The 8,328-nt window shown below is 40.3% G+C and overlaps 1 long non-coding RNA gene across 1 annotated transcript; it reads left to right on the top strand.

Moving 5' to 3' along the window:
- Positions 1-240: 240 nt before the first annotated feature.
- Positions 241-3,991, top strand: LOC141509473 (uncharacterized). The gene is made up of 3 exons (XR_012474657.1): positions 241-835; positions 1,690-1,760; positions 3,292-3,991. It is a non-coding gene; the product is annotated as an uncharacterized LOC141509473 (long non-coding RNA).
- Positions 3,992-8,328: the final 4,337 nt, after the last annotated feature.

Here is an 8,328-nt window from a genome sequence, read left to right as displayed (position 1 = left end):
TAAAGTTCTATTCTCTCACTACTTTGCCACCTTGCTTCTCTCATAGGAAGGCTTGGCCTTGTGATACAGGATATGATGAAGGGAAGGAACACTAATGAGCCCTTCCTCAGGTAGCATGTTGAAAGGGAAGTTATTTATGTGAGTCAGGGTTTTTGGGGGTTAAATACTCACAGTGAACAGCCAGGAGCACACCTAGAATGAAGGAAAAGAAGGAATAACCAATGGTCTCTAGAGTCTCTTCACTGACCTGTGATCTACAGGTCTAAAAGGCTGTGTTGCCATGCCTATAGCTTTGTGACCCAGGCATGTAGACTGCCAGCTATTGTAAGTCCTTTGTCTTTGATCTCTGTGAGCTCATTTGTCTAGAACGCATATGTCACAGATGAGACCTCCTGTCCATCCAGACTGGGCAGGGGTGAAGCCCTCCAGGCCAGTCCAGGAAGCTATCTTTGCCTTGGTTACAGAATGGCATCACAGGATCATGGAAAGAACTCTGGCCTTTCAGTTCTTACATTTTCCAGTCTGAGTGCCTCCTAGGCAAACTGTCTTGTCCCTTTTCCCCCCTGGTCTCAATGCCTCAGTTTCCTTCTCTCTTAGATATCTGAGTTGACCTGACAGGGTGGATTTGAATAAAGAAGTTCACTAACACCTTTGTCCTTTCTCTGGTCTGATCACATCTGGATGGGAAGAAGCTGAAAGAGTATCAGAGGAGGGTGATCAGCTTGATGATTGGTCAGTTGTAAGAGTATAGCTATAGTGATGAAGAGGTACTGGAGTCATCGAGGCTAAACCTCTCATTGTACAGATCAAGAAAAGGAGACTCAGGGTCACTCAGGTAAGTGTCAGAGGTCCTGAGTGTGAGTCCAGGATGCTGGTTGGGAACCATATCATGCAATGCAAGGATTTTGACAGAATTAGGCAGCTTCAAGCAGAGACAAAGCCATTTTAATTAGCACAGTGTCTCCCATGTGAGAAATATTTATTGACTGATTCCTTGGCTTAGAGGTAGGGCAAGATCGATTCTTGATCACAGTCTGTGACTCAGGGCATGATTGGCCTGGAGAAGAGACAACTCCATGGTAAACAAACAGCAGAGTTCAAATATTTAAGGAGTAATTTGATGTATATGTTTGACTCCAGAAGAGCAATGGGGAGCAGCTGCAGGGAAGCAGATAAACCGGATGCCAATAAAGACCTCCCTAACAATGCAAACTACTTAAAAGTCTAGAGAGGTTGCCTTTGCTGGCAATGACATCTACCACCCTGGAATCTTTCAGACTGAGGCCAAAGTAGGTAGTGACCTCCCCATCCCTGGGCGGGGGGGTTTCAAGCAGAAAGCAGATTCTATGCTCATTCAGTATACTGTAAGGATTCTTCCTTATAGATGGGGATAGAGGTTGGAAGCAATAGCTCCTGGGGTCCCCTGGGATTCTGAAGAAGTTCCTAGGAACCCTAATGGGAGGTAGGCACTATGGATTAGCTCTACAGAAGTCCTCAGCTAATGCCTCCACATGGAGGTATGGAGGAGACTTTATAAAGATGTAATACTTTTTATATTGTGTTATAATATTTATTAACATGCAAATAAATGTAATTATGTCTTAACGATTAGGACATTTGGACAGTAATTCCCTCCATTCCTCAATCACTTGATCAACAAACCTTTATTAAACATTTACTATGTTCCAGGAGCTCTGTTAGGGGTTGGAAAGACATAGACTAAGAATGAAAGAATCCCTACTCACAGTTCCATAAGTGAGGTAAGTTTACATGGAATCACTGGAAAAAGAATAAATACAAATATTTACACCAAGGCATATTGAGTTCCCTATAGTAAGTCTAAAGCACTTATTCTAGGTATAGCTGTTTTTGGAGCTGAAAGGGATCTTAGACACCATTGAGTCAAATTTGCTCATTTTACATGTAAGGAGATTGATAAATGACTTGCCCAGAGTCACGCAGTTAGTAAGCATCCAAGGTGAGATGTGAACCCACGTCTTCCTAACTCCAGTCTAATTACCAAGTCCCTTTGCCAGGTATACTGTTGTTCAGTCATGTTCAACCCACCATGACTCCATTTGGGGTTTTCTGGGCTGAATACAGCAGCAGTTTGCCATTTTCTTCTCCAGATTGTTTTGCTGATGAAGAAACTGAGACAAAGCAGGTGAAATGACTTGTCCAGGGATCACACAGCTAGGTTCAGTTTGAACTTTGGAAGATGTCTTTCAGACTCCAGGCCAAGTGGTCAAACTGCCTTGCCAGGCCTAAAGTCAGCATACAAGCTCTCTCTCTCCACTCCCAGCTTCCTTCCTGTCTCCCTCCTAAGGCGCTTTTTCCATAGAGGAACATGCCCTCAGAGGCACCTTGAACCTGTGCCAGGGTCCATTACACAGGGTGGTTTGGGATGGAGATAATCTATCCTTGACACTAATTCTGTCCTAGATTTGCATCCTAGTTAATCTTTGCATCTCTCAGCCCTGGTAAGAACTGGGTTCTTCTATACAAGACGGGCACTTTAGGATGGCCACTGGAGCAATGAATGAAGGTAGTCTATGGTTATCTTAGCTAAACTCACAAGCCTAGAGAAACATCCACGTTCTCTTCTGCCTGTTATAGCTGGCTTTCAGGTTGTGGGGAGATATCACTCCAAGGTCTGAATGATCAACCTCCCAAGAAGCATGGTGGCACTTATTTCAAAAGCTTGAGCAATGACTCTCCAGCAAGGTTTTGGGCTGGTGGGAGAGGTCTTCTTGGGCAGGGAAAGGTGATTTCTCTATAAGAGTTCATTCTGGGCTTCTGCATGTCTTATTCCTTTCATCTCAGTCCGGCCTAACCTTGGCCCCCATTCACTGGTGGCAGTGGGGAAACTGGGGCTCTCTCCTTCTATAATTGTATCAATAACACCATGATTTATAATTTTAATTTAAAGCTAGAAAGGACCTTACAATTCCATAATTCCAATACCCTTATTTGACAGGTGAGAAAAGTAAAGTTCATAGAGGCAGGAAGCCTCTGAGGTAAGATTCAAACCCAGTTCTTCCTGTTCCCCAAACCAGCAGCCTGTACACTATATCACCTCTCCTGTTCAAGACCTTAGATGTGAGGGCTGGAAGGGACCTTGAAGGTCATGGAATCCAACTCTTTCATTTCATTTGTTAAACTTTTATTTTTCTGCAATTCACAAAAATATGGATTTCATTAGGTGACCTGTAGGTGAATGTCAGTAGAATGGAAAAGACTGTAATTCTCTTTTCTCCTATTCTCTTAAACTCTGCCCTACCTCTCATATAGATGCAAAATGTTGATTTCCACAATGAGGAGAGAGTCTCATTATAATGGGCTTTAGGACTGGAGCAGGAAGCAGGATAAATCCAAGACACACTTCAGAAATAAAGGAAGACAAAAAAGGAGTGCTGTCAACTTCTTGTGGTTGAGCTGCACCAAGGTTAAAAAAAGATGCTGTTTTCCAGATTTAGAGCCATACTCATCACAAGTGTACTTTTTAGAATTAGACAATACAATACAATTCATCTTGAAGAATAAAAGTTCAAGAATGCAATGATACAACTGCAGAAGTAATTATTTCCTATTTGATAAAAACTGATGGGAAAACTGGAAAAACATCTGACAGAAATTAGACCAATACCTTTTAACATGTAGCAAAATAAAGTTCAAAAGGAATCATGAACCAAATATGAAACGTAACATCATTTAAAGAAAAAAATTAGAGGATTAAAAAAAGGAGCTACCTTTCACCTACCTATGGCTAGGGGGAGATTTTTTTTAACCCAACAACAAACAGTCAAACAACCAAAGAAAATAATCACAGAAGTCAAAGTAAAAGGTGAGCAATTGGGAAAAGTCTCTCTTTCTGAGAAGAGTTTAATATCCAGATCTGACTGTTCTCTTCACTGCGCCCTCTGGAGGTCTGCTTATAATTTACCAACTTCCTCGCATCTTAAATCTCTTCCTCTCTTATTTCTTCCATCTTCTGGTTCTCCCTGAGACATGGTTCCTTCTAGATGAGAACATTTTTCTCACCCCAGTTTCTATGCCTGGTTTTCTTTTTTCCTCATACTTTCTGATTCATTGGGGTCCATGGGGGGAGCATGAATACTCCTTGCTTCCCACTGCCTCTTCCAGACTCTTCTGTTACTACCAAGCAATCTCTCTTCCTTTGAGGTGTGCACTTGCCAAAGGTATTACCCAATCCACATCCTGGGTGATTGTCATCTATCAACCTGTAATACATTTTTCCTCCTTCCTCAATAGGTTCAATGTCTGGCTCACAATCTTTTTCTAATTTCCTGCTCTCAAGTTGGCAGCATCCATGTAAATAATGTTACCCTTTAAATGCATTAACTTCATAATTCTTTCATCTACTCAATTTTCATGACTTCCTCTTCCACATCAATGCAGTTAAACACAAAAATGGTTGCAACATTATACCTACCATCTCCCAAAAGTGATCCTTATTCATGAGCTTAAATTTCCTTTTTCTGCTCCTAATCTTTTACGATTCCCTCTTTCTCTCTGACCCATAACCCCTAAGCCTGTTCTCCATTCTCACCATGTCTTTCCTTCCTTCAGCCCCTCCAATCTCCCCTAGGCCAACACCTTTGCATTGTCTACACTCCTACCTTCCCTGACTCGCCATACTCACCTTTATCCTTGGTTTTCTTAATCCTTTGTCTTACACAAATAACACTTTGCAAGCACACAAATCTGGATTTCTCTTGCCATTTACTTCTACTTCTATTTACATGCTGCTGAATGGAAGCCATGGAGTTATGCAGATTGGATATACCACAAAATGATGTTATCTAATATCAACTAGGTCCTATATGCAACTAGACATTCTACTGCTCTCTAATGAATTCTCTCTCTCTCTCTCTCTCTCTCTCTCTCTCTCTCTCTCTCTTTCTCTCTCTCTCCACTGCACTATTCCAAATATTCTTATCTCTCTTCAAGTCTGTTATTTCAGCTGAGCACCTGGTTCAGGTTTACTGATAAAATAGAAACCATTTATTAGAGTTCCTCCTCTTCCCTCCTCATTTTTACATAATCTAATCATCTTCCTCATTATTTCCTCTTTCATCTGGGTATCAGAAGAGGGGGGTCATTCTCCTTTCAAAGGAGATCTCATCTCCTTCTTGATCTCATCATCTCATGTCTTCTTTAGCACACTGACCTTACTATCATCCCTACTCTTTCTCTAATCTTTAATTTCTCCCAATTTTCTCCATCATGCCTGCCCACAAACATGAATGACCATGCCTTCCTCATCCTAAAAAGAAAACCCTGATTTGAACCTTCCAACTCTTCTAGTTATCATGTCAGATCTTTCCTCCCTTTCTTGGGTAAAAGTCCTTTTAAAAGAGTGATTTTTCTTTTACATTCCCTGAAATTTGGTGTCTAACTTCATTATTCCACTAAAACTGTTCACCTCAAAGTTTCCAATGATTTCTTTTTCTCTTCCTTTTGGTTTTTGCAAGGTAATGGGGTTACTAACTTGCCCAAGGTCATACAGCTAGGTAATTATTAAGTGCCTGAGGCCACATTTGAACTCAGGTCATCCTGACTCCAGAACCAGTGCTCTATTAGCTGCCAAATGTAATGACCTTTTTTTAGTCTAAAAAAGAATATCGTGGAAGGACAGAAGTCCTTCCCAAAAAATCTGTGGCAAAAGGCTATGAAGAACTACAAACCATCAACAACCCTATGACAGGGGCGGCTAGGTGGTGCAGTGGATCGAACACTAGCCTTGGAGTCAGGAGTACCTGGTTTCAAATCCGGTCTCAGACACTTAATAATTACCTAGCTGTGTGGCCTCGGGCAAGCCACTTAACCCTGTTTGCCTTGCAAAAACCTAAAAAAAAAACCCCAAAACACAACCCTATGAAAAATGCTCCAAATTATTGATAAAAGAGAAACGAAAATTAACATGAATTAAACAAAACATTAACATTAACTTGAATGAAAATACCAATTGTTAGAGGAGCTCTGGGAAAGGTAGACTTCACTAATGGAATAATTAGTGGAGATATGGATTGGCTCACAATTCTGGAAAGCAATGCCACCCCCCCCAAACACTGCACTTGTATATTGCCTTTAAATCAGAGATCCTGAGTGGTTAAGGACAAAGGGAAAGGACTCATGGATACAAGAATATTGAGTAGCATTTTTGTTGTAGAGAAAAATTGGAAATTGAATAGATGGTTCTCAGTTGGAGAAGGGCTAGACAAAAAGACAATAACAAAAATGATTTTTCCATTCATTCCTTCAAATAATGCTAAATGAGGGCACAAGTTTTGGAGTAAACTGAATAGATCAAACAAATCTTTACACCTCACATAAAATAAGTGATGACACTAAATCCTAATAACTTAATGAACTAAGAACATCTCAAAGGCTTTTTAGCTTATGTTAAAAGTATTTTTTAAGCATTTAAAAATCTTTGAAAGCCATTGAACAAATCAAAATTATGACAGTAGTTCTAATCCTTTTGGGTGATGGACTTGTCCATGCCCAGTTGATGTTCTATAAAAGCTGACACCTTTTAGAATCATGAAGATTCAAGCAAGTAGAGAGAAGAGAACCCCTGAGAAGGAATCATTTGAGATCAGGAGAGGACCAGAATCCTGGTCTTGGTGATTGGCATTGTTTCCCTTTTCCTTACACTAACAGGAGGAGGAACTCATGAACTTCAGAGGTCCTCATATTTCCATCTTCATATTTCCTTCCACCCAAGCAAAGACAAGGGTGGCAGTGGGAGGTGCCCTACTAACAGTCCCTGGATCCACTGAAGGCAATGTTTCTATTGGGATCCAATTCCAAACTGGCTTCAGACTTTAAGTACTACAAAGAACCCATCAGAAAAGTCATATCATACCAAAGCAAATCACCTTAATGATTACTAGAATGGTAATCAGGTAGTGTTATCCTTATTTGCCACATGTGCTCAAACCTTGAGACCCCTTTGCCCTAGACTCTACATTTTTGTGGGAGAGTGTTTCAGATTGGGGGGGGGGTGATTTTTATCATCTTTTTTGTTAAATACCCCCTCCCCTTTCTAAGACCTAATTGAGTCTGGATGATTAATTGATATCAACCAATAATCATGGGAGGTGGGACTCATGGGGTATAGAGCCCTAGAAAAGACAATGTCTGCTCTCTTCAGGTTAATCCCTAGAATACTGCTGAGACATGCAGCAACCAGGCTTGGCTGGATGTGGACCTCACTCATCTTGTCATTTGGGATAATACCTCCAGGGTCTACATGAGTAATAAATGTTTATTATTTCACCTGAGAAATGATGAAAAGATGGATTCAGAGAAACTTGAAAATACTTGAATGAATGCAGAGTAAAATGTGTAGAAAAGAAACAAGAGGAGCAGGATGCTCTCATAAAAAAATGGATTGACATGAGCTGATACAAAGTGAAATATACTGTGTACGAAGTCACAGCAATATTGGAAGATGATCAGCTGTGAAAAACTTAGCTTTTTTCAGCAGTGCAATGATCCAAGACAACACTGAAAGACTGAGGATGAAAGATGCTTATCCATCCCCAGAGAAAGAACTGAGGGTGTCTGAATACAGAATGATATAAACATTTTTACTGTATTTTTATCTCTGGCTATAGATCATAATAGATGATTATGGAAATGTTTTGCTTAAACTATACATTTATAACCTCTATGGAAGCATTTGCTTTCTCAGTGAAGGGAGGAAGGGAGAGAATTTGGAACCCAAAGTTTTAAAAGCAAATGTTAAAAAGAGTTGTAAACTGTAATTAGGGGAAAACAAAATACTAAATATTTTTTTTTTAAAAGATAGTATCGAGGCAGCCAGGTGGCAGAGTAGATAGAGCACAAGCCTTGGAGTCAAGAGTACCTGAGTTCAAATTTGACCTCAGACACTTAATAATTGCTTAGCTGTGTGGCCTTGGGCAAGCCACTTAACCCCACTGCCTTGCAAAAAAAAAAAACTAAAAAAAAAAAAGAGAATTGAATCAGGCAGTTAAGTGTTACAGTGGATTAGTGCTGACCCTGGGGTCAGGAGGACCTGAGTTCAAAGCAGGTCTCGCACATGTAATAATTACCTAGCTGTATGACCTTGGGAAAGTCACTTACCCCACTGCCTTGCAAAAATTAAAAAAAAAAGAATAGGTCCTAGGGGATTAAAAAAAAATGTTGATTAAAACAATGTGAGGGGAAATGACCCCTGAAAGACCTCATAATTCTTACCAAAGCATCAACCACCATGAACTCCAAAATGAATCATTTAAAGACCTTTAAAAACATTTCAAGCAGCTAGTATAACCA

The sequence above is a fragment of the Macrotis lagotis genome, chromosome 1, assembly GCF_037893015.1.
Source record: "Macrotis lagotis isolate mMagLag1 chromosome 1, bilby.v1.9.chrom.fasta, whole genome shotgun sequence".
Lineage (NCBI taxonomy): Eukaryota > Metazoa > Chordata > Mammalia > Peramelemorphia > Peramelidae > Macrotis > Macrotis lagotis.
Note: the sequence above shows the minus strand (reverse complement) of the source record. Positions and strands in the feature narration are given on the sequence as shown.